This window comes from Talpa occidentalis, unplaced genomic scaffold (assembly GCF_014898055.3).
Source record: "Talpa occidentalis isolate TD23 unplaced genomic scaffold, MPIMG_talOcc4v2.1 talOcc4.2, whole genome shotgun sequence".
NCBI lineage: Eukaryota > Metazoa > Chordata > Mammalia > Eulipotyphla > Talpidae > Talpa > Talpa occidentalis.
The window spans coordinates 137,175,180-137,202,063 of NW_023602073.1; the positions used below are offsets into that span (position 1 = coordinate 137,175,180).

At 39.5% G+C, this 26,884-nt stretch overlaps 1 protein-coding gene and 1 long non-coding RNA gene across 2 annotated transcripts in view; one reads left to right on the forward strand and one right to left on the reverse strand.

The window, feature by feature from the left end:
- The window catches only part of UTRN (utrophin), a 473,527-nt gene that overhangs the window by 60,052 nt on the left and 386,591 nt on the right, over window positions 1-26,884 (forward strand). The window lies entirely within an intron of this gene.
- Window positions 352-11,188, reverse strand: LOC129146247 (uncharacterized). Its single transcript, XR_008552801.1, has 3 exons — window positions 11,141-11,188; window positions 3,441-3,493; window positions 352-2,037 (listed from the first exon to the last, which is right to left on the reverse strand). It is a non-coding gene; the product is annotated as an uncharacterized LOC129146247 (long non-coding RNA).

The following is a 26,884-nucleotide window of genomic DNA, read 5'->3' on the forward strand; positions in this document are numbered from 1 at the left end:
TGTAAAATAGAAAAGACTGGAAATACGAGTTAAAATTTAAATAATGATAATTCCGTGTGGTTATTTTTTTTGCATAATAGCAAATTCTAAGGAGTGAAGAAGAATTCGTGTGAGTTTCAGTTCCCCAAAGTATATGTGTACCTTAAGGTGAAATAACAAGTCCGATTGATTCTTTGAAGTTTAGTTAATGTGCAACCTAGCCCTTCCGCCCAGTTGTATGCCCAGGCAGGGCAGTCTCTATTTATACACATAGTGGGTAGGGAGGTGGGTGGAGGTGTCCCTGGCCAGCTGACGCTGTCAAAACAGGAAGCAAAGTATAATCTCTTTGTAGGAGATCAGAAATACTCAAAGGCCCTTAGTTGTGACAATTTAAAACAAAAACAAAAACAGAAAAAAAAAAAAACAACCAAAGTAGTTTTCACTAGCTGCTCAGTGTAACTTCCTGTCTGGTGCTCAGAGGAGATTGGGTTTAGTCAGATCCTCTCATGGGAAAAATAAAAGCCACCCCAAACAGGACATCCCAGTGTGCACTTCGCAGGCTGCTTTTGTTGTCCGCTTCCTCTGCATCTTCCCCGGGCATTTAAGCCAATGTAGGAGATGAGTATCCGGGCGGCCACCACGTTTTGCTGGAAGAAGTGCGGATTTGATTTGCGAGAGCAGGTAGCTCTCCAGGATTGCAAGCAGTTACCAGGTAGGTCTGTCCATTTGCATGGCTCCCAGCAGGAGGTTTGAAAGGAGGGTGTCAGCAGTCTTCCTGACTGGCGAGCCTGATGTGTTAAATTACAAGCCACCAAAGGTGTTGCGTGGCTGGTAAGGGGCAGCCTGGCCTGGGCCTCTAGACTGAACAGTGGAGACCAACCTTGCTTGCTTCCTCATGCTCTTCGGAATGTGAACCTTTGCTGATGTTATTTATTGGCTGCTTTAGAAACGGCACTAGAGGAACTGAAGATTTGTTGTGACGGATATGCTTCACTTTACCTCTGTGCTTTCAAAGTAGCTCACCATGTGCTTGCTGTAAATCCTGTAAAGGAAACCTTTGCGCTGTGCTGAATAGGGGAGAGAGCTCACTCATGTTATATTTGGCTTATACTGTTGTGCTAAAAATATATTTTACTTTTTAGAAGACTTATTTCAGAGCTGACGAACACTACATCAGGATGTTTGTAATTTTGAGGCGGGGCTGGAAAGGGAGGTTCTTGTGTTATGATGCAGCCTTGTCTAGGAGAAAAGTAGATGCAGAACTCTCCTAGGATGTGGTCATATGCTTTTCTTGCTCTGGGGTTTCCTTCTAGGGTGACCTAGTTTTCCCACTCCGTCCAGACGCCCTGTTCTTGTGTAATGTATGTATTCATGTGCTGGTCACATAAGCTTTCTGGAAAAAGTATCCAAGTTGATGTCTTTCCTTGGACCACACAATCCTACATGAATATTGTTGCTGTAGAAAAATTTTGATGCTGGTTAGAGTTTTTTAAAAATGTTTTTCTTGCCTTTGGAATTACTCGTTTCTCTGTTCACATTTTCTGTGCTAACTCCCTGGAAAGGGAAGGAGGCATCCTCCTGAGCGTTGTTACTGTGGCGCACACTTAAAGCAAATGATTGGAGCGGCCCATGCCTTGGTAGATTTGGTTTCTTGGCTGAGTGGAATAGGAGATCAGTGTGCTATCCAGTCTTTCCTTAGCTATTACTTTTCTCTCTTATTTGAAGAATCTGTTGGTTTCAACAGGAACTTACAATATTTTTCAGGAACCCGAATTAAGCCCTGCGGTGTAGAACTAGAGATGGCAGTGTCGCTGCTTTCAGAGACATTTCTGGACTTCCACTTGATTCCCTGGCTTTAATAGTCTGTGGTCAGCTAATCTGTGTCTCACTGTCTTGCTACAGAGGGTCTGAGGTGGCCACGGTGGTTGAAAGCAGAAGATAATTATATGAAAATATATAAACAAACATTCGAGCTAAGCAAACTTTCAGTCACTTAGGTTGCTCCTTCAGATGTGAGTTTTGATCCTCTTCTTTCCTTTCTTCTGACCAGTCCTAAGACTTTTAGAAAATAGAAAGCATTAAAAAAAGTATTTCTGGACATGATGTTTTAATAAAAATAGAAAACTACTGCCGTGCATGAGTTCAAATTCCACAAGGGCCTAGACTCTTCTCAACGGTTGCTACTGAGCTAAATATTTTCCTTGTATCTGCAGGGCATCTGTCTTTAGTGATCTTGTTAGAAATAAAGATGTAAAAAACACATTTTTATGGATGGCGTACATGACCATGCTTAGCCCCCCCTTTTTTTTTTGGGTATCCAGAGACGTCTCCATAATAGATTAAACATTGGGATGAATTCTTTATTTACTCAGTACTGTGGAGAGAGTAAAACTATTAATATTTTACATTAAACTTTTGACTTTTTTGCAGAAGTTGATATTTCAAATGACTGTTGCCGAACCTAAAGAGAATAATAGAACAGGGAATAAAACACAGTAGATACTAAATTCTTAGATGCTCAAAATTAGCCTTTCAGTTTTGATTTTGAAATTGCCAGGCCTTTGCTGTATGCTGTCATTCAGAATGTGGAACTGTAATACAGGATATTTGCCTCTCACCTATCCATTGAAATGAAATGGAGAAATTGAGTAAAATATCTCTTTTTTCATCTGTCCATCCATCCATCCATGCACCCATCCATCTTTGATATGGAATCTTACTTTATTTATCCGAACCTTTTGTAAATAGTTTTCTTTCCTTTTCTTAATCTTGATGTCAATGCACAAATGAACAAATGTTAGAGGTAATTTGAGGGAGACCAAAGTTTAAAAAAAAAGACTTGAAATGTCAAAAACAAAATTCTTGTGTGCCATTATGAGTCTTGCAGGATCTACTAATGCACAGATGATTTATGTCTAGAAATTGCCCTGTGCAGGAGTCTGCTTCTGGGAGGCCCTACTTTTCTTGTCATCCTTCCTGCTTTTTTCTCTGCTCTTAGGACTCTGTTAGCTGTTTCCTTTTTAGATGGACGGGTTAAAAATATCCTCAACTATGGCTTCACATTAACATCATGAAAACACTGGAGCCCCACCCCAAAGATCCCGAGGTCTGGATTTTGTAGGTTTTTCCAACATTCCCTCCCCTGCACCCACCCCGACTCCCAGCAGTTTTAATACAGAGTCAATTTGGAGGGGCATGGGGGAGGGTTATTCATTCCCCACTAGACCGAAAGCTCTAAAGGAGGAAAGGCACAAGGAGGAAGCTCTGTCACCTTTGTACCCAGCACCTAAGTGTGTGCTTGGCTTACAGGAAAGACTAAGTATCTGCTGTGGAATGAATGAATAAATTCCTCAGAGCACAAGGCCGCTGAAAGAGGGTTGGATCTCTTAGTTTCCCGTATGTGCTGATGTAAGAGAGTATGACACATTACACTGTGACCCATTTGGAGATAAAACTCTCACCTGGGAAGAATTTCATAGGGAAACAGGCTACTATCAGCACACGTTGGGCAGACCTGTAAGAAAAGAGAAGAGTCCTGGTTGTCCGGTCTTCATGAGACAAGGCAGGTTGACAACTTTGGGATTTCATCAGGAGTGTGTGTGTGTGTGTGTGCGCGCGTGCATGTGTAATTGGGGTTGTTGGGGGCACCACCAGGAGGTTATCCCAGAGGACAGCTCAGTGCAAGGATTAGCTTGAAAGGAAGGACTGTGGTTATCTTTACCAGATATTGGAGGCTGCCTGACCCACCCATGGAGGGTAGCAGAATAAGGGGACAAAGAATTTAGTGTGGTTGGAGTATAGTACAGTCTGGGAAAATTTGCTAGGGCATGTGAATTTTTAGCTGCTCTTAATGTTTATAAAGAAAATGAGTTGGTGGTTAGGAATACCAGCTGGAATATCATTTGCAGACTTGAGGGAGAAATCATTAAGTGGGGAGAAGGCTGGGCAGAGAGACTTGCTGGAAACAAAAAAAAAAAAAATTGGGGGAGGAAATGAGTATGACTTACATGGCAACAGACAGTTTAGGGGGTGGGGCCTGGGTCTCTGTTCCCTTTGGTGGCCAATTTGTAGTCACTGAGCTTCTGAGACTGTTCTCCAACCTGTAGACCCTTCCAGGAGGTTGTGGTCAGAATGAATGATGTAACACGTTGAAAGCATCTTGCAAACTCCATTAATAGTGCCAGATACAAAGAAGGAATAAGCTCTAAAACATCATAAAGCTCTAATTACTTGATAATGAGCTTTGCCTGTCGCCTAGCGTCTAGGAATAGGAAATCAAATGTGTGCAAAATGGTACTTAAAATATTTTAAGTAGACTGTGTGCACACCTCATCTTTTTTGTTGTGTTTTTCCTTGACATTACTTGAAAGGTGTGTTTATGACCTGGACCTTGGATCTGTTTCATGTGTTACTTTGGTACGTAGAGTCCTGCACAGAGGGCACCACGTGCTTCTGATTCTAATCTTTTGCAATTTTGGTCGGCGAGCCAGAGAAAGCACTGGTGTGAGAATTAGATAGGATCTGGCGCTCAGAGACTCCCTCTTGCTTCTTCCAATGTTGTGACCTTGATTTGAACAGTTCAGTGAACTGGCAGCTTAAGTAGTTTTTTTCCCACTGAACTAGAACTTCCATTGTTTTGCAGAGGAAGATGAGTCATCGCCCAGTTCTACCATTGTGCCCAATTGAAATTTTAGTCTGGGATGGAAGGAACACAGGGTGAACTTTCTTTCTCAGCCACACATTGAGACATGGGTGGGACTTGGGTAAACATGAGTGTGGACTCCTGCAAGGTTGCTCTCAAGTTAAAGAAGCATTTTATTGTTATGAATATTTGATCTCCAATCTAATGTAATTTATTTACTTTAGTAATGTAATGAAATTAGTAAATAAATTAAAATAGCTTAAAAAATGCCTTAAGTAATCAGCCTCTATCCTAAAAAAATTCAGTGATGACGAAAATTAAAGTGGAAAATGGTTAATCCCCCCCAATCAACAGTTTTATTTGTTCCGCTATACTTCTAGAAATGCACAAATATGCAGCTATATATCTAAGTTCCCATAAGCATAGTTTTCCTTTTTGAAACAAAGTTAAAATCATTCTAGAATAGTGGCATCCCATTTTTAAAAATTATTGAAAATAATGACCTGTGTCCACAGATCTTAATTCATTTGGGTAAATTGCTGGAAAATAAGCTTTTACTGTGAAATTGCTGTCCACAAAGTGTAGAAAGGTGAAAAGAAGTATGTAATTGTTTGAACTTGCAGTTCTTTGTGTGTGAACTCCGTAAATGTTGACTGGCTCTGTGGACAGCTTCAGTGAGATACCTTTTCAGACCCACCCCGCCTCCTTTTTTCTGTTGTTTGGATCTCTGACTTTTAAACTCAGTAATTCAGAATGAAATTCCTACAAAATGGCGCATTTTGGATGACTTAATTGAATTTCTTCGAAGTTTTAACTTGGTTAGCTTCCAACTTAAAAGACAAACCTGATTTCTAGGTCTTTGGGATAGAGATTTGAGTCTTTGGATTTATATTCTATGTTTTCTCTTCCTCGTTTCACTCACAGGGAGCTGTCATCATCCTAAACTGTGCCAAAGAATGTGATTATTTAGGTGCCCCTGCTGCTTTATCACGTTTTCCTATACTGATAAATGATTTTCTTGTGGCTGGCAAATCCCAGAGTCTTTTTTTTAAAGATTTATTTATTTTTATACAAGAAATGGGGTATAGGCCAGAGGTGTGGGAGGGTGAGAGAATTCACCTGAGACAGAGTGAAGAGCAGGACAGGCAGATGCACCAAAAACACTGCCTAGGGGAGCAGCGGGCGAGATAGGAGAGGTCTGCCACACCATGTGGGTATCTCTCTGGCTGGCCAGGAATTGAACCCTCGCTGCAGAGGTTGCAGACAGCTTTACAGTGCTGCACTCAACCTCTTGTGCCACCGGGGAGGCCCCCAGAGTCATTTATTGAGTAACTCATTTTTCATGTGCTATGTAGAACATGAGGCTGGCACTTTATTTGGCAAATTGTGGGAAGGATTATAATAAATTGTGGGTCCTTAAAAGGTGAGTCTTTCAAGTTAATGCAGCAAAAAATGATACAGCTTAGAAGTTAAATGACAATAAGCCATCAATATAAGTGAGCTTCCATAAGTAACAGCATACTGAAATGCACAAGTTTGTCCTTATCCTTCCATCTGGATCTGTTAGTGATTTTTCATATCAAAGCAGCAAGACTTTAATTCTTCATTGGGGTCACCTAACCACAGATGCAGTATGTGACAAGAAATATAGAGCTGTAAGGGGCAGCAAATGACATGCTGTTGCTTGGAGGATATCTTCGTGGCAGAGTGCCTGAAATGCTTGGCTGGTTTCAAAGTTCACTTTCATTTGTTCAGAAAGGTTTTTATTGTTTGCAAGCAAGCAAGGCAAGCACAGGGAAAGGGCATACAGCCTCCCATATAATTCTGTGCTATATGACCTAGTTGCCTTTCGGTGCCTTATATAAAAAGCTTTATTTAGTCTGTGGAGAGGACTGTTTCTCCAAGTACAGGAGAACTGTCATAATGGTCTGGGAACATGATAGATTTCAGTTTAATGCCACTGGTCCAGATACCGTGAGAGACTAGGCTACCCAGCAGTCATAAGACAGGCATCTCACACAAATTCTTCCAGGTCGCTTGTACTTGCATATCATCAATGCAAATGCCTATCAGCCAGCCATCCTCCTGGCTCTCCTGCCCCATCACACCATTCCTGGCCCTTTTCTACAGGGCCAGCCAGCCCCTAACAAGGAGCCTGCTGCCAAGGTGAGCCTCCTGGCTTCACCTACCCCTTTCCTTGTTAAATGCTTGGAGTCCCAGCCTTTGCTTCTGCTTTGACTCCCAGGCAATCATGTCGTTTCTGTTGTTTAGTAGCTCTCGAATTGTGTTTGACAGAAGAAATTTATTTCCCCAGCAGATTGACTTTCTCCCTAGATAACTCCTACCCACCCCAGTAATCTGGTACTTGACAGTACTCTGGGAACTGATTAGTCAGTAGTTAATAAATATTTATTGCTTAACTAACTACTGCTCCAGCAGAAAAAGGAAAAGTATCATGTTGTGGGTATGGATGTGTATGTGTGTTTGTGTGTCGGGCTGAAGGGGTCAGTGATATAGGGGACATTTGGGAACAGAGGAGGAAAAAAACACAAAAAATGAAAATACTTGTTATATTTTCTCTCTGCCCATGTGAGTTCTATAAAATAACTACTACATTCCATTTTTGCTCCAATGTGTTTAAAAGACCAGGGAGAATTTCATAGTGATAGATTTTAAACTGGGAAGATACGGATATTTTGCAAGTAGATGGAGGAAACAATTCTCATTTCCCCCTACATGTCCCACTGGATCCTTAGTAATGCAGCTCCCTCCCTCCTACCCATTTCTTCTGCTATTGCAAGGATCATCTTATGTTTTATGATGATTATTTATTTTGTGGCTAACTGATCTGTACACTATTAAGTCTGAGATTGCATTCTGTGCATTCACTCAATTTGTTGCTAGACCATAACACCTTATGCTTTAGCATTTCTCGGAGTAATAAAAGCTAAATAAAAACAAATGGTGTTGAAGTTAAATCCACATCTTGATTACTGTAATGAAGAATTGACAATTGAATTTGGAAGTCATTCAGTAAGTAATATTTGCCTGGTGTTTAATGGTGAATAAATCTTACTATATTAAGTTTGTAATAGAAAGTAAGCATTGATTTCCCTGTAATTTGCTAAAATTCCTCATCTATTTATGTTTCTTAAGTAGAATATTGCCCTGTTTTTCTCTCAATTTCAGTTGAGCCACGTATGACTAAGAATTAGAAGGAGCAAAAATAGGAGCTGAAAAGAAACGATCCAAAGAACTCTTCTGAGCGCTGCATTTCCTGGGTCCTGTTGTAGTTGCTGGGTGATTTAAATCATTAAATTCAATGATTCTCCTCCTGTGTATGCCCTTAGACTGGACATAAATTACAGTGGAGCTTGTCCCTTGACATGGGTAGTGCAGGGACATCAATGAAGTACCTTAGGTCCCCATTTAGTGACTGCTTTGCAAATTCACTGGTAGTTACTCAGTTTCCTTGATCTAGAGTAGTAAATTATAAGGGCAGCGAGCTTGAATGCTGCTAAAAATTGACACCATCATTAATGAACTATGCCTCTTGGCAGCCTGGCGGTGGAGGAGATAGAAAAACAAAGCAGTGCAACAAAGTCTCCAAGGCAGAAGCCTGGGTCAGTATGTTTTGCCACTCAAGTGGGCTAAAATTGAAAAGACCATTAGCTTGGGAACAAGCTCCTCCAGTGAAACAGTAAGCACGTGAAGGGTGTTTGAGCTGCAGCAGTTAGGCAGGCTCTGGAATGCTGTGTGCACATTCACCCTGACCCAGCTTGCTGAAAACAAGGGCCCTTTTCCTGGTCCTTGGGGGCTGAGTGAGGCTCACCCGAACTTCCAGCTGCTGAGGCTGGTGCTTGTTAGCCAGCACCCAGTGGCTCTCAGAAGCACAGTAACTGCCTGGCTTGAGCAGTCCCCGCGGTAAGCAGGGTATGTCCTCACCAGTTATTCTGTGAGATCATCAGCAATTCGCTCCTCTGGTTGGTCAGGTACATCTTTTCCAGGAATTCTTTCCTGACTTCCAAGTATGGGTTAGTGTGTGTCTACTCTGCTTCCACAGCTTCCCAGTCAGGATCAAGTTCCAAGATTCCTAGGTGTGTTTATCTGTCATAGCAGTCGTGACAGATGGAATAGGTTAGTGTTTTGAAAGTGTGTTGTGTTGCTGCAGGATGCAGCCTGGGAACCTGCATTTAATCACCTCTCCGAGTAGTCACTGTGCATGTTTGAGAGCCTCTGCTTTCAACCAGGATCTTGAAGATAAGGCCTGTTTTTCTTGTTTAGACTCCATAGACCTATCCCAAATCCTAGGCCAGTTTTAGTTAAAAATTACTTTGTTTGTTTAATGAATGAGATAGACTTCTACCCAGTCATTAAGGTATGGGAAGCGGGTGTGCATATGGAACCCAGCAACACAGCCAGAAGTCACCTCTGTGACTCCTTAGTTTTGTAAATCAATAGTATGTGAAACTGAACATGTAATATGCATGTGCGAAAGTAAACTTTCCTCATATTCCCACATAGGAAATATAACTTTACTTGTATTTTTACTTTGTTTGAAATAAATGCTTATTTTAGGATAGCCTCACATTGACAGAAGGGTTGCAGAGATGGTACAGTTCCCTCACCCAGCTTCCCTTCTCTTTTTTCTGGAAGTCTTACTTTCTGTTACTTTTGTCACAAGAAAGAAACCAATATCGATACATTGTTTATTGTTATTAATAACATTGATCAAAGGCCTCCTTAAGATTTGTTAAAGTTTACATTGTATTAAGTTGTATTGTTAAAGTTTATATAGATATAAAAATGAAATAAGATTTACAACACATGCCAAGTTTTTTTTAAATTAGGGTTTTGAATTTGAATTCTGAAGCACAGTTACAGATTCGGGTATCTCCACAAAGCAAGTCGCCAATAATTAGATCTCTAAAACCTGAGAAAGGGGAAAGTTATTTTGAAAAACTAACATGGGGTTAATCTCTCTGAGTAGTGCACATTAGTGAGAACATTTACTGACATCTCAGCTTCTGTTAGATAGAGCTAAAAGCTTGTGGTCTGTTCAGGTAGAGGGACTATTTGGAATATTTATAACTGGGTTGGCACGGGTCCCCAACTTATCAGAAGGGATGATGGTAGGTGATTGTGTCTGCTAGCCCTGAGGGTTTCTGAAATGCCTCAGAAGGTCTCCAGATTGCCCAAGATCTCCTAAGGGGCAACATTGCTCTGGGCAGCCTCCCTCTCTCTCCCCCACCAGCACTGTCTAAATTGGCTTATTGTCAAATATTTATTTCTGAGAAGTTTAAAAACATACAGCTAGGAAAGACACACCAGGATTTCCTTATATAGCAATTCAGCACGTGTGTTAAAAAGTTATTTTTGCTCACAATTTGTCAGAGACACATCCATGTAGGAAAAAGAAATGTCCACTCTATGGAGGAGATTTTCCACCTTTCCTTCATCTGCCTTTGTCCTTTCTGACTCTGCAGCCCTGGAAACAGGTGACTCTGAAGACAGCTCATAGGTGTGGAATTCAGAGACCAGTTGTTCTTCCTCCACCCTGCGTGCCAGCCAGAGCTTTGAGTTGATAACGGCTCCAGAGAGAAGCGGGTGCATTGTCTCATTGCCAAATTCCGCTCCTCTCTCCGTGATGATATGTTGTTAGAGTCCTGATCCCAGTTATTTGTTAAGTTAATCTGTGCTTCAGGGATCTCCGAAAGATCACAGCATTTTGTTTTTAGTGACTTCATTTTGCAATAAATACTCTAGGTAGGTGAGACTAGACGAGAGACATTTAAGCCCCACAATTTAATATCTGCAAATAGCATGTTAGGTTTCACCTTCCTATCCATTCATCTTCAGTGTTCTTGAAACAGATATTTAAATGGTTTAAACAGACAGTTCCCTGGTTCCCTGTTACTTATTCTGAGGTACTCATTTTCCTGTTAACAGGATATGGACTTAACTTTTTTAATCCTCAAACCCACAAGAACAGCAATGTTAACAGAACAGGAAGACTAGATGAAAATTGCCTCATGTTAGAAGCTTTGATCTCAGGACTTCCTGCAGAAACTCTCATAGCCTTATTTTTCTTTCCTTTGAATCCACTCATCTGTTTTTGATGGATTATAAAATGGCTTATAAAAATTTACAGTATTTAACTGAGATAAAGGTTACTACCAACAATCTAAGATTGTTGAAAATATGAGGGAGGCCATGCTGGTTAAATCATTGTTATGCCCATTCAAATTAATGAACGTGCCTCAGAAGGCAGGTTTGACATAACTGTAGCGTGTATGATCAGCTTGTGGCTGAAGAGAGAGGAAGACACGTCAATCTTTCTTCCGCTCTTCTCCATCTTGTCACCAACCACACTTATATTCTGATTCAAGTAGGCCCAGGAGTTAGACTGTTTGCATTTCAATTCAGATACTTCTGCTTACTAGCTCTGTATGGCCTGGTCAAGTTGCTTAATTTAAAGTGTAATATCTACTGAAAAGTGGAGGCCTTAAAAGCATTTACCTCTTAAGGATGTTGTAGGGGTTCGATTCCACGGTAATCCATATAGGAAGCATTCCGTAGGTGTTGCTAATAGCAACAGTAATAATGCTACTCCTCCTCACATTACCATTATTTAAAAATTTAAGATAATGGTTATTAACTTATTATCTTATAGAGCTTATCTTATGGAGCTATTAAAATCAGTTGGACTTAGCAGAATGGAAATTTGATTCTTTTGGCCCATTCTCATTTGGTGATAGTGAGCCATGAAATAACTAATAAATAGATAAAAAATCTAGATGGTTTATTATTACACTGAACAACTTCAGAATTCAAAGCACTAATATTGGTGCAGTTTCTTAGAAATCCTCATTTCCAGTTTGAAGATAATGACTGTCTTCTTAGCCTGTTAACTCCTATGTTGGTAAAATAAGATATTTCTTACTTCATAAAAGTATCACTCTTTAAAGAAAATTTCAAGTTTCTTTTCTTCATTGTTGTGTTTTCCTTTTAAAATCCTGCTAATATAAAAGAACATTGGAAAAGAAAAACCATTCCTGTTTCTACCATCTTAACTCAGTAGTAACTTCCATATCTTATTTTTCCATTTAATTTTCATCATGTTTTAAAATACTTTTGATTGTGTTATACTTCTGATTTTTTTTTGTTCTGACATTTTAGTTTTATCATAGTCTTTTGTTTTTATTAGGTAGTTATACTAGAATTTAACTCACTCCTTGTTTTTCGGTATGTAGTTTATCCCTAGCTTCCCCACCATTATGGATAATAATGCAGCAAAAAATAATCTTTATTGGCCCTAAAAATTAGAATTGTCATGAAGATTATATAGGTGTCAGCTAAATCTTTATTGTAGAGTGTTGTCCTCTGGGAGCACAGCAGATGCTAAAGAGCATTTCTGGTCTCTACCCTCAATTTTGTCAAACACATGTCTCCAGACAATGCCCAGTATCTCGTAGGGGACAGAGTCAGTTCTAGTTGAGAACTGTTTAGAACCACCTGTTAAGTGCTGTACACATATTTACTATTAATATCATTGTTGTTGGCATCACCCACATATCAATGACTTATAACTTAGAAATATAACTTCTGGGACAAGAGGCTTAGGATTTAGGGCTTCTGACAGTGTAGTAGTAAATACTCTCTGAAGGACTATGTTAAGTTTAATGCCATCAGTTGTTTATAAATATGTCAGTATCTCCGAGATCCAGCCACTATCCAATTGTGATTGCCGCGTGCTGTTTTATTTTCAATATCTGTAATGACTAGTCAAGTTGTACATTTCCTGTGTTTCTTTATTTGTCCTGCCACATCTGCAGGTTTGGTAATGACCTTTGTTGGTTTACTGTTCTTTGAATTGCTTTCTCATCGAATACTTGAAGTTGAAAAGTCATACTCTAAAGAATCAAGTCTGTAGTAAATGTCTTTGCTTGGTCTGTAATAGCATCTAAGTTGAAAATTGTTTCTTTCAGATTATTGTGTTTTATCAAATAGTGCTTTGCTGTTTCAGATTAAGATGCTTGACAGTGTCATTGGCGGTGTCCCATAACATGACACCTTTTCAGGATTTAAAAACAAGGTGACATTCTTTTTTTTTTTTTAAGGACCATTTTGTGTCAAACTGCTCAGCTTTGTATTTACTGATATGTGTCATCAGACCAATGTGACCCTTTTGTAAATAGTCCCAACCCAGGAGGCTGCCTTGCCCTACCCTTAACCCTCCTCTGGGCACTTTAGCTTACTAGCCCCTCCTCCCAAGGCAGGCACCTGCATTCCTTAGCCTGAGGAGTTTTCTAGCTGGGAAAGCTCACACTAGAGTGGGCAGGAAGTGCCAGCTCTACTGGCCCATAGACCAGTGCCTTCCCCCACACTGCTCTACTGCATCTCAGGTGAGTTGGCTTGGAGGTGAGCATTTTACTCTGCTTCTCTGAGGTCCTGGTGGGATTTAGTGCATTACAATTCTGCTGTAACTTGCTTGAAAATGACCCCTTTATTCCCTTTATTTGACAACTTGTCCTTTCCTGTCTTACTTTTTCACTCCCCACTAATGTTTCCTGGGATCATATCTAAAACGATCTACTTATTCTTGTCTCAGTGTCAAAGGAACCAAACTAACATGTTATTCTCCTTCTCCCATTGACCTTGATGATAGAAAAGGAAAACTCGGGAGACTAGAAATCTTTTGAAGTGTGTATGGGAAGCAGATGAGCTTAGTTCCACTGTCTCACCAAGTAAATATTCTTGTTATGTTGCTGTCCACTGTGCCCAAGAATGTCTGCATTGCATGGTGGGGTGACAGCCATGCAGGGTCCCCACCTGATGTGACTGTCCTCTTATTTCCCTTGCTCCTGGACTGACTAGGGCTGGCTGGATTCAAAAGACTGGGTTTCCATTTGAGTCTTTCTCCACATATGGACCAACCCTGTTAGGTAGGAAAAAATAACCCCTCATCTGTTGCTCTCCTAATTTGGTCCTTGTTTTTGAGCTAATTATTAATTCCTTGGGAAAAAATTTTAGCTCGGAGCTCTGTTAGCTTGGCAGGCAGGGCAACATTAGTTTCAATTTTGGGCTTAATCTGGGTGTCTGTGTTTGATTTAAAACCATTAAGGAGTTGAGGGAAGACCAGATGGGTTTATTTCTGGATGTCTAAATGGGGGTTGCAGGGCTGGAAAGGAAAGGAGGACTTTTTAAATTAGAGGTACAGGTTTCCCCCCGCCCCCCAGTATCCCCCATTTCCTTACTGAAGTATTTTTCAATTGCAATTTGTTTGCTTACTCCTCCCATGCATTCCCTTATTTATTTACCTCTCCCTCTTAGCTGGAGAGCCTCAGGTGTTGATGGTGTTTGTCAGATGGTCTGCTACGTACATGTCCAGCATTTGTCTTTGCTTTTCTGATTTGCTTCACTGCACACAATTGACCTCAAACTCCTTCCATTTTGCTGTAAATGACTATATTTCATCTGTTCCTTTTGGTGGGATATTAGTCTACAGTGGGGCTGTTAGGGGGAAAAGGATGTCCTAAAGCTAATTCCATACAGGCTTTGTGGACTCCACCCCCACCCCAGGCCAAAGCCAAAGACACTGGGAACTCCAAATCCCATCACCACCAAAGGGAAGGTGGCTGGGACCTGAGGGTGGGGTTAAGCAGCCAAGTTGGTATAAAGGCAGACACGTGGGCTTTAGGGGGCCCCCCATTTTGGCTCTCCGCCAGCTGGCAGCGTCCGGCCAGCTCTGAGAGTGACTTTGGGTTTCCAGGTTGGCAGATCGGGTGGGACGCATTAAAGACTTTATTTCCCTATTTTCTCCCTGAGTTGTACATTTTCCTTATTTCCTTTCCCTTGTAAATAAACCTTTTATTAACCTTTTGTGTGTGTCTGTAGTGGAGTATTCATAAGTCCCTTTTAAGTGCGCGGGTGAGGACCCACAGCCAGGAACCCGTTCAATATCGGGGCTGCTCTATAACAGGGCTAGTCCACAACTTCTTGATCCAGTTGTCTATGGAGGGGAATTTTGGCTGCTTCCATGTCCTGGCTTTCTTAAGTAGTGCTGCGATAAACATTGTAGAGCATATAGTTTTTTTGCGTTGATGGTTTTATGTTCTTTGGGTAGACCGCCAAGAGTGGGATTGCTGGGCCATATGGCATGTCTATGTTTTGTTTTGTAAAGTAAACCCAGATCGATTTCCACAGTAGCTGCAGCAGTTAGTATCCCCACCAACCTTGTAATAGGGTTCCTCTTTCTCTGCACCCCAAAATACTTGTTATTTATTTTTTTAGTATGTACAGTTCTTACGGGTTTGAGATGCTATCTCATGGTAGTTATACATTGCTCTTATTGGAAAATAAAATTTAAAGAATAAAAACTAGAAAGGGAAGGGGAGAAAGGGTGTCAAGGACCTTGTCGTATATACACAAGTTGAGCTCAGTGAGGTACCTCTGAAACTTAAATAATGTTCTAACACTTCGTTACTTCAATTAGAAAAATAGATGAAAGGGGAAGAAAGGGCCAAATTAAGAAGAGGAATGCTAATAGTAATTAAAACAAAGAAAAGAACATGAGTAAGTTAAATAGAGTTGTTTTGTTAATTTTAAAAATCAATTTGTTGGAGTTAAATGTCAAATTTGGCTCAAATAAAATTGTTGAATTGCTTTAATTGGCTGGGGTTGGAATGCCTGAGGGTCTAGGCCAGGGTAGAAATTTCCCTTCCAGGTGCTTACTGAAGAACTCCCAGGGAGGTATGTGGGCACCTGCTCCCGACCCCTCAGACCCCTCTCACCCTCCCACCTGCCCCTTACTCAGTTCTCAATGCACCTTCCTCAGCCCCCAGCCCTAGGGGCTTTTTCTTCAAGTCACACAGCTGTTTTGTTTTCACTTCAGCAAGATGTTGCATGTCCTTCCACAAAGCCGAGGTCACTATGTGGCCTTTGTGACCTTAGCTGAGAGCGTCGGTGACCCCAAGTGACGCACAGTGAGTGCTGGCCAGCCTGGGTTCCCGTATTCCATGTGAAAGTTCTTCCTTTGTTATTTGTGAGTAATAACTGAAAAGGATATACAGCCAAATGATTTCATTGTTGAACCCAGACTTGAAGGTCATGAGAAACTGCCTGTCCAAAGTAAACGCTGCCAAGAGTTGGTTCAAAGGTCGGCACTAACACCTGGGCAGCTTTAGAAGCAAGGCAGAGGAAAAAGGATCAAAACGAAACATCACTCTTTAGATGATGTGAGAGCTGATTCCACAAGATGGCGGTTGTGTTGGATCCTTACAGTAGAGGACGGTGAGGCCGAGTTGACACCATGAGCAGCATTTTATTTTCTTTTTAAAATTAATTTTCTCACATTGCTCATTTTTATACAGTATTTCTCCCCTCAGGTGTAGTCCCAGTAGTTAAGTTCTCTCACCACCACAGCACCCATGATCCATCACCACAGTCCCTTGTGCTCTTCCTTCCCCTGTGTTGATCCCTCTCTCTCTCCCTCCCTTGCTGGATGCCTCAGATCTACAGCCAGCCTGCAAGTTTTATCTTTTTCCTGACCCTTTTTTTGGTTACCCTATATTCCACCTGTAAGTGACACCATCTGATATTTATCTTTTTCCTTCTGACTTATTTTGCTTGGCATCAACTCCTCCAGCTCCATCCATGTTGCCATAAATGGCATGAGTTGATCTTTTTTGATTGCTGAGTAGTATTCCATTGTGTATATATACCATAGCTGTTTGATCCATTTGTCTGTTTGGGGGCATTTAGGTTGTTTCCATGTGTTGGCTATTGTAAATAGTGTAGCAGCATTTTAAACCGAGTTGTGTGGAGGGTACTGCATGCCAGGGTCATTCAGAATGTGTTTGCTGTGCTTGTGACAAGTTAGTTGTAGGTATGCTTGCTTCGTTAAAGGCTTGGAATTAAAGTTTTGTATTATATTGGTTTGTTATATGACATATGATTGTGAATCAAGTTTCTTAGTTATTATCACTTTGAATTTTAGGTTAAGAAAGTTGAGTAGCCATACATATTGATGGAAATGCAGTAGCACTTAAAAGTAAGTCCAAAATTCTGTGACCGAAACACAGCATCTGACAGAACTATATTTCATGCTCATCTTTTCTCTGTGTGTGTTAGGCTTTTGAGTCACAAGTTAGGAAAAAATTCCCTTCTTCTCTGTCCATCTTTATTTTTCCCACTTGGACATGAAATTACTCCTCCCGTAGCTATCCGTCTGTATACATATACCCTTTGTAAGGTGAACTGCTACAGGATCTAGCAGCTTTAACTTTTAAATCATAGGATAATTCATTCTGAAGTTGACACTCTATGATCCTGGCTTTCCCAGGACTGGGTGAAATGTGTTGAGGGGCCCCTGGTCTTGGCTGGGTCCTTTTCCTTCCTGTGTTGTTACTTGGTGGCTTTGCAGCTAGGTGTAAATCTCCTTTCCCAGCACAGCTTCTAGGTCCTAAGACAGTGGGGAGAAATTTGATTTAGTGGCAAGAATAGCTACAGATGGGTGCAGAGCCAAACTGCTCATTTAACAGTTCCCGTTGGAATTTTCCCCTGCTTAAAGCAAACAAACAAAACAAGAGCCCCAAAGGCATTGTGATTTTATTGGATTTGAATGATTCCCATTAAAGAAATTTTCTTATATGGCTAACTCCTAATATTTTCTGCATCATCAGGGTTTTTCTCCCTTTCTTAAGGATATATCAGGTTCTTTCTTTGGTATTTCAGTAATTATGTATATAAGGAACTACGAGAGAGAGGCCATGGGATAAGGTGGTTTCTTTTTTCTGGGCTATAAGGATCTCACTGGGGAAGGAGAGCCACATGGAGATAGAGATATAACAGTAACTGCCTGACACCCTAAATATTTTGTTGTGAGTAAAACACACAATATCATGTGATTTTAAAAGGTGGAGGTGGGATAGATACAACATATCTGACTTTGAAGGCAGTGGGTGATATTTGGAGGTTTTATATGTGCTGAGTTTCATGATCACAGGAAGTTAATCTTTCAGAGGTAGGATATGAAGAGGGTGGATGGTATAGAGGTTATTGTCTATCAGGGAAGGATATTGAGGACCTGCACATTGAGATTGGTAATCTTAAGAATAGCGTGGCTCTGTTGAATTAAACTGAGTTTATGGCAAAAGTCATTTCATGGTTTCTAATATCGAAGATACTGCTGTCAAAAGCTGAACTCACTTTTCTTGGGTGTAATTGGAATGGAAAGAACTTGTTTGTGAATGATTTTTTTCTTCTCATTGCATTTACGGTATTAGTTTCTAGTTGAGGAGATCAGTTGATGCCGGCAGAAATGTCTTCTGATTGTCACCTGCTTCTCTTGGCTGTCTCTCTCTTTTGTGCTTCCCCTAGTTATTTTCCCTAAGAAGGTAAAAGGGGGCACGCATGCCAAATTTCATTCCTTTGGGTCAGTTGAGTGGAATTGCCCCTTTGACCTCCCACAGGTTTTGTTTGTAGGTGCTGATCTGTGTATTTGCCTACCCAGGACCAGTACAGCTGCAGTTCTGCTCTCTTGCTTTGTGTTGCTACTTCTAATCTTGTATTCCAAGTTTATGATTCACAGGTAGGGTCGAACGACTGAAAAATATCACAGATGAGTGGGTGTGTTAGTTTCCCTTAGCTGTGGTGGCAAATTAGCACAAATTTGATGGCTTAAAAACAACACAAATAATGCATTATTTCACAGTTTCGGAGGTCAGAAGTCAGACACAGGTCATACTGTAATTTGAAATCAAGGTGTTGGCAGGACTGCTTTCCTTTTCAAACCTCTAGGGGAGAATCTGTTTCCTTGTATTTTTCAGCTTTAGGGGGCTGTCCACCTTCCTGGTCTCATGGAACCTTTCAACTAGAAATTGAGGGTCAAGTCCTTTTCACATTGCATCACGCCAATACTCTCCTCCTTTTCTTTCCCACTTTTCAGGACCTTTGTGGTTATGCTGGACACACCAGGACAATCCAGGATAATCTCTCTGTCCTCAAATTAGTTGGTTAGCAACCTTAATTCTTTCTGCCAACTCAATCACTCCTTCATACACAACCTAGTATGTTCACAGTTTCTCAACAGAGGCAAACAGACATGGGGGGGGGGCAGATGGGGTGGATAATATATTGCATACTGCAGTCAGCAACTTGATTTTCATTGCTTTTAAAATAGAACCTTTGCACAGAGAATTTATTCATATAGTGGATAATTCCCCAATCAGTCATTCCTGCTTGTTTGAAATAAGTTTCATCACTTTCTTTTGGCAGATGATTTTATAATTTTTAATGCTTTTCTTGTTGGTGTGTGTGTGAGTGTGTGTGTGTGTGTGTGTGTGTGTGAGAGAGAGAGAGAGAGAGAGATTTATGATGCACATATTTGTCTCATGATGAGAAAAAGGAATGACTCAAGAGCTTTCAACTGTAGGCACAGGATGGGATTGACATTCTGGAATGTATCATGAAGAGTAGATTTAATCTTGTGACAAAAATATGTAAGCCAGTCATGATTCTCCACTTTTTACACCTTATTCCAGAGCCATGTACTGCAGTTAATGTGATTTAGTGCTTTTCTCTATCATTCAACTATTTTTCTATCATTCTCTATCATTTCTTTATCATTCTCTGTCTTTTGACAGAATGTTATTAAGGAGAAGCATCCAACATGCTGTTGAAGTGTATTTGAAAATAAAATAGTGAGTAGCCAAACTAAAGGAATTTAAAATGACACTCATTTTATGAAAAATGAAGGTCAAAGGTTAGTTGACAAGGTATTTCTTTGATCATCTGTGGAGTCAATGATAGCTTGACCTTTGAAGGAATTTATTTTTAGTAAATTAAATATTTCCATGGCAAATGCTAGAGATTTTATGTTCATTGTATTATATTACTGGCATAGTAACCTGGACAGTATAATTATCACTTGAATATAGAAGTTCATGTGATATATTAGTATAATTCATGCTAATTTTCTTGAAATTAGTAAGTATACCTATGGGAGATAGCATTTCCAAATGTGGGTATAGAGATTTCCAAAAATCTCTACTATATTTTTAAGAAGCCGTCATATCTGAGTGAAGGATCTATTAAGAAAATACTTTCAAGATGATAACAGATAAGCCTCTTAGATCCATCACTTCTTCATTGTTAATTTCATAGATATAATTTTAATTTTAGAGATAAAAATTTTTCTGACCTACCCCACAATTATAATCACATGTACAATACAGTTGTTATTGAACAATAGTTTGATTATTAAGAATAGAATGTTATAGATTTTAGAATATTTAGAATGACAACATTTAGAGTAGTTTTATGAAAATTATGCATTTTTTAAATATTCAAGTTACTGTTAGACCGAGAATAGGGGTTTTATCGTAGGCAAATATGTCAGCATAGTAACTGACCAGCTCATACACTGCATTAATCTTTTGCTTTCTTAGGACAAATTTGATTCTCTTTTATTTTCAAGGAGAAACATCTTCAAAGAGACAGTTATTTGTTGGATGAGGGTCAAACTGAAAAAGTCTAGAAAGTTAAGCATTTATGAAAGGGGAAATTTGTGTCTTTTTTTATTATTGATGGTTTCAAGTGGTCTGAAGGTTGAGATGCTTTAAGTTTGTTATTTTTCCTTTCACTTAACATGGCCTGATGCTAGGCATTCATTCCTTCAGCTCCTTTATTAATGCTTCTCCTTCTCTTCAGTGTGTTGAAGAAGGAAAATCCTAGAATATAGCTAGCAAGAGTGACATCAACTTAAGAAACAACGAGGCTGGCATGTAATAGTTATTCCATAATCAGTTTTACAGGAACAAACTAAATAGTTTGTATATATAGATGCAGTTTGCCTTGTGGGGTGGGTATTGGGTGGACAGCTGCTCTCTTACCTTTAGGAAAGGTATTTGTGAATCTAAAGGAAAGAGAAGCATATTTTCAACCCTAAGGATTATAAATCCTAAATTTAAAAATAAGCTTAGCTTATTATCAACAAGAATTACAGAGGACCTAAAGGAGATCTGATGATTCTTCTTTCATGATTTATTGATAGGAGGGTCTTTTTAATGTGTTTGGTTTAAGGGATTTTGTTTTGTGTTTGATACTTTAATTTTTATCTTGACCTTTCATAAAATGAAACCTTGCAACATACTTTTATAACATTCTTTACCTTTTTGGGGATCAGAAAACCTTTTAAAAAATCGTTGGAATCAGGAAATGGGCAGAGGAACTTAAAAGACATTTCTCCAAAGAGGAAATGCAAATGTCCAACAGGCATAAATGTTCAGCATCCCTTATCATCAGGGAAATGCAAATCAAAACCACATTGAGATATCACCTTACCCTAGTAAGAATGGCACATATCAAAAAAATTAGCAACAACAAATGTGGGTGAGGATGTGGTAAAAAAGGAACTCTCCAACATTGCTGGTGGGGGTGCAAACTGGTCCAACCACTATGGAAAGCTGGAGGTTCCTCAGTCTACTAAAAATGGAGCTACCATATGACCCAGCAGTTCCACTCCTAGGGATCTACCAAAAGGACACAAAAACACTGATTCAAAATACCACCTGTTCCCCTATGTTTATTGTAGCACTATTTACAACAGGTAAAACCTGGAAACAACCCAAATACCCAAAAACAGATGACTGGATCAAGAAGATGTGGCATATATACACAATGGAATATTATTCAGCAATCAAAAAAGATAAACTCATGCCATTTACAGCAATGTGGATGGAACTAGAAAGAATTATGCTCAGTGAAATAAGCCAGAAGGAAAAAGAAAAATATCGAATGGTTTCACTTATAGCAAGAATATAGGGGAACCAAATAAGACATCAGTGTAAAAAAATAACAGTATAAAACACAAAAAAGCAAAAACAATTATAGATCAGAGACATACTGCAGGGGAGGAGCCGGGAGAGTGATCAGAGGGAGGGAGGGAGGAGCCCAGGGGACTGAGGTGATGGTGCACGGGTGCCTTGGGGAAGGAAACTCTATGGGGACTACACCTGAGGGGTTGGGGGGAAAGCAAATATTGTTTAAAAATGAACAATGATGTAAAAAAATAAAATTAAAACAATTAAAAAAATAAAAATTTCTGGAGACTGAAATTTCCACTTTTATAATCACTTACACAAGTATATCTTTTTTTGTACAACTTCAAAAAGTTTGTGAAGTCACTAAAACTTATCCAAATATGGAGTGAAACATGATCTTTCATTTATTTATTTATCTTACTCATATTTATTTACTTATATTCATGTTTTTTTTAAGATTGATTTATTTATGCATACAAGAACTGGGGTGCAGGCCAGAAATGCAGGGGGTAAGAGGATTCACCAGGGACAGAGTAGGGAACAGAACAGGCAGACTGACAGATACACTGCTGAGGGGAGTAGGGGGCGAGACAGGAGAGGTCTGCTGCACCATGTGAGTAGCTCCCTGTCCAGGGATTGAACTCGGGCTGCAGAGGCTGTGGACAGCTTCATAGTGCTGTGTCTTAACCCCTTGCACCACCAGGGAGGCCCCTTCATGGTTTTTAAGGTTTGTGGGGTTACCTGAGAAAATGCTTTCTTTTGTGGTTGTTTCAACAAATATTATGTATGTGTATTTTTAAACATGTATTTGAACATTTCATTACATAAAAATTATGCCCTACTCATAGGAGGAGGAAGATCCCTGGGTCTTTAGATATTTTTCGTTTGTGCAAACTAGCTTAAGTATTATAATATACAGTTATGTTAGTCATTTTTAGTAAGGACAAGAAAATATTTATATTGCTTGATGGGTTTTCCCCCCCTTAGCTACAAATTGAATCCCCTTTTCATGGTCATACTGGTAGATCTAGCATATTCTTTTGAGTGTGAGTGTGTGCCTTGGAGAGTGAGTTAGCCTATTCTTTCATTCCTTATTTAGCATAAACATAATTCTGCACACAAACTAAAATTACTTGTAGATTGATTTTGTATTTAACATGGCTGGTGGCAGAAGTAAGAGGAGAAGGAATGTGTAATGGCTCTAGTGACATGTTAGAGGCTCAAATTCTGCTTTGTTCTCCCGGAGAGGCCGGGAGGGCTGGGGGAGGCAAGCATTTTGCACAGAGGAGGTTGTTGGCCAAGAAATAGGCCTCCACCTAACAGAACTCCCACTGTGACGATCCAGTGTTTGAATCTCAGTAAAAATACCATTTGTATTTGGAATTCCTTTGTTTTAACTACATAACTCAATAGAAAGAAAGTTTCCTACAATTGAAAAGAATAGACACTGTTTAGACGCCAAGTTTTTTCTTGTAAGCCTGAATGTGCTTTATTTTAAGCTGTTCATTCTTCTCAAGAAGACTGGTAAGAACAAGAGTCCCTCTGGTATTTCTATGCAAAGGGTCAGGAATACTATTTCTTTTTAAGTTAATTATTTCATTTAAAAAATTCTGCTTACTTATTTAGTGCTGCTGCTGTAGCATCTAAACACCCCAGGGCTCTGACCGTAGCAAGTGAGAGTGACATTAACTTACTGTCCAGTGGAGCAGACTTGTGGGTTGGAATCTCTGCTTTAATTCTTATTAGCTATTAAATCTTGTTTCCTCTTTCATAAAATGGAGGATACTTGTAGTACTAGCTCATGGTTGTGAGGATTAAAATGAGATAATGCAAGTAAAAAGACATCCCAGAAAATGGGAGAGCACATTTTCGAATCCTTTGTCTAAAAAGAATCAGATATTCAGAATATAAAAAGAATTCTTACAACTCAGCAACAGTAAGACAAATAACCCAATTGAAAGATGGGAGAAGAGGATTTTAACAGACATCTTTTCAAAAAGATGCACAACTGGTCCCACACCTGTTAAACATGTTCAGCATCATTTGTCTATAGGGAAATGCAAATCAAGACTACAATGAGATTACACTTCACACCCACTAGGGCTGGTATGCTCAAAATTATGTCCTAGAATATGTGTTGATGAGAATGTGGAGAAATTAGAACCCTCCTACATTGCTGAAGGAAATATAAAATGGGTACAGTGGTTTTGGCAAAACAGTTTGGCAGTTCCTTGAAAAGGAAGCAACGCGTTGAGTTAAAATCTGACCCCATATTCCCTTCTAAGTTATGTGCCCAAGAGGCTGAAAGCAGGTCTACATAAGAACTTGTACATGGATGTACACAGCACCATTAGTCATAACAGGCAGAAGTGGAAACATCCAAAATGCCCATTAGCAAATGAATGTATCAACAAAATGTAGCATATCCATACAATGGAACATTATTCAGCCATAAAAAGGAATGCAGAGTTGATACTATGGCATGCAAGGACCTTGGAAACATAGTGTTATTCGAAAGAGGCCTGATATCAAAGGATACATATTTTATGATACCATTCATGTGAAATGTTTAGCAAAGGCAAATCCATTAAAAGTAGATTACTATCTGCCTAGGGGCAGGGTGGGAATACAGATTAATGTTAATGGGTACAGGGTTTTTGGGGTAATGAACATGTTTTGAATTAGTGATCACTGTACAACTTTGTGAATATACTAAAAACCCACTGAAATGTGCACTTTAAATGGATGGGATTGATAGTGTTTCTATCTCAGGTGACAAAAAATAAGAATGTGTGGAAAGTGGCACTATGTCAACACTTGGTAAGGACTCTGTACCCATTAGCTATTATCATCATTATTATAAAAACATGATTGCATATAATGTGGTTATATTATTTTTAGTTATGTTTTTCAAATTACATAAATACTAGCAATTTAGGTCTTGTAAATGTTATTGAAGACTTGCATTTGTGAAAAGGTTCTTTGATGGCAAGCATTTGAATAATGGTGGGTATACGTGTTTTCCCATTTGCTTGCTTTGCATCTTCTTAGTATAAAATACAGTGCTTCTTGGCAGGGTATATGGTACTTATAGGTTTTTTTCTTTTTATTCTCTTTCATTTGATATTTCTGATTGGACAGTCTCAATTCCTGTGATGGAGAGAAAGCAAAGAATAAAATAAGGGAGAGAAAGTCCTTAATCTTTTTTTTTAAAGACTTATTTATTTATGCATACAAGAACTGGGGATACAGGCCAGAGGTGTGGGGGTAGTGAGGGGATTCACCAGGGACAGAGTAGGGAACAGAACAGGCAGACTGACTGAAATACACTGCTGAGCGGAGCAGTGGGCAAGTCAGGAGAGGTCTGCTGCATCATGTAGGTAGCTCCCTGGCCAGGGATAGAACTCATGCTGCAGTGGCTGCGGATAGCTTCATAGGTTGTTTCTTAACCCCTTATGCCACCAGGGAGGCCTGAAAGTCTTCAATCTTAATGAAATTTCCTTTCAATGTTTTCCTCCTTACAGTTAAATAAGGTTTTTTTTCTTCTTCTGGGATATATGTACATCGTGTGAGACTTAGTGTACATCTTAGAGACTTAGACTTAAAACCATACTTGGTGTTTTCTTGAAAATATTTTCTATAAAATGCTTGTTAAAATGGATGGTTCAGAGAGTTATCAGTAACATTTACACTATGTTAGCTAAATGTGTCAGCCATATCCCAAGCACTGTGATTCTTTTTGAACTATTAACAGATGAGGCTGGGGGGCATTTCATGGATTAAATGGTATTTATGCAAATGTATAAACTCCAATAAATTAGAGTTTATATTATATGAGAATATTTGATTATGTCAGGGGAAAGCACATTATCTGCCTATTATAGGATCTAAAATTGGTCTGAGCTGGAACTTTCATTTTTGGATTTGCTCCCTCAAGCTTGGAGGGTGTTCTAATATTATCAATATCAAGACGAGATCATTTCACAGTTACCTGTAGCTGAGGTCACATGATCTTTCTTTTCCTAGGCTCTTTGTTAGACGTGATCTTGTTTGCCTTATCTTTGATGACTATGTTCTTTACCCTGTATTTCCACTACTTCACTTTGACCTTTGATGAAGCTGTTACTCTGACTTGGTTTCCTAGTTGGGTACTCACCTCCTTGCCCTGCCAGTTGGATGCTTTGGTCTTGCTTGCTGGTTGGACTTTGTCCTGTGATGGCCATAATGGCTGGTATTCTTGTTTCCTAACTCTTCTTTTTGTATGGAGGCCCCTTGGGGGTCCCTCTTTTCTGTTCCAGCACTTAGGCTTGTTACTGACAATTGCTACCTTCTGCATGGCAGTTTTGTGGCTTGCTTATTTTGTCCCACAAAGGGTAGCAGCCTTTTATGTAAATGGTCGGAAATGTTTAACATGGTTATTAGTACTAAAATTTTATTCTATATGACTGACCTCTTATGTATTCAGTATATTTCTGTATTATCTATAGATGTATTAAGTTAAATAGAAAATGGTTATTTTTTACCTGGTGTCATTTGATTTTTTTCTAGAATGATTATTTTATCCTAAACAATTATATAATTTATTTTCTTTACTTCTTGTTCAGAAAAGTAGTTCAATCTTGAGTTCTGGTAATTGACACATTAAAGAGTTATGTACATAACTTTTAGTGAAGAATTTAGATGAGTAAAAAACGGTCTAGCTTTATTACTTGGTTTATAAAACGGATCTCTTAGTTAAAAATATTCTACTATGAGCTACAGATAAGAAAGTTGTGTGAGGCTTGTTTGTCACGATGAGTGGAGTCACCAAAGCTCTAATCATTCAGATTCAATGACTGTTCTCTTTTTCTTTACCAAGCAACATTTATTTCTCTGCATGCAAGCGTATAATATATTACACATATATTTATGTATGTAATTGAGTGTGCCACATTCTATCACTATTCATATAAATCTATTAAGTTAAAATGTTGCCATTTATCAAAGTTGGGTATAAACCTATAAGATCTTGGAATCTAGTGATTTTGCTGGGCGGATGGTCTGGCCTATGAGTGTGGTTGGAAAGACTGATGCATGGTTTATATTTCTTTCCAGTGTGAGAGCCACGTACAGTTTCTTTTCTGCTTAGTTACTGCCAACTCTGCTGTGGGCTGCCCCTCATGTGTGGCTTTGCCTCCTAAGCCACACTGTCTGTCCCTAGACGCTCTCCGGCTCTGGTAGCAAGTCAGCGCGTTGTTTACGGGAAGGGAGTGCCTGGGCTCTGTGGCCTACGCTGTGTGCCTGCTCGCCCTTATCATGTTTCTGGGATCACCCATCAGCGAGTCTCTAACTTCTTTATCAGACAAAAATCTTGTGCAGAGTTGTGATCTCTCTGCCTTTACAAATTGCCTTGTAAACTTGGAAAGGGAAGTGATTATTCATCAAAACTCTATAAACATTA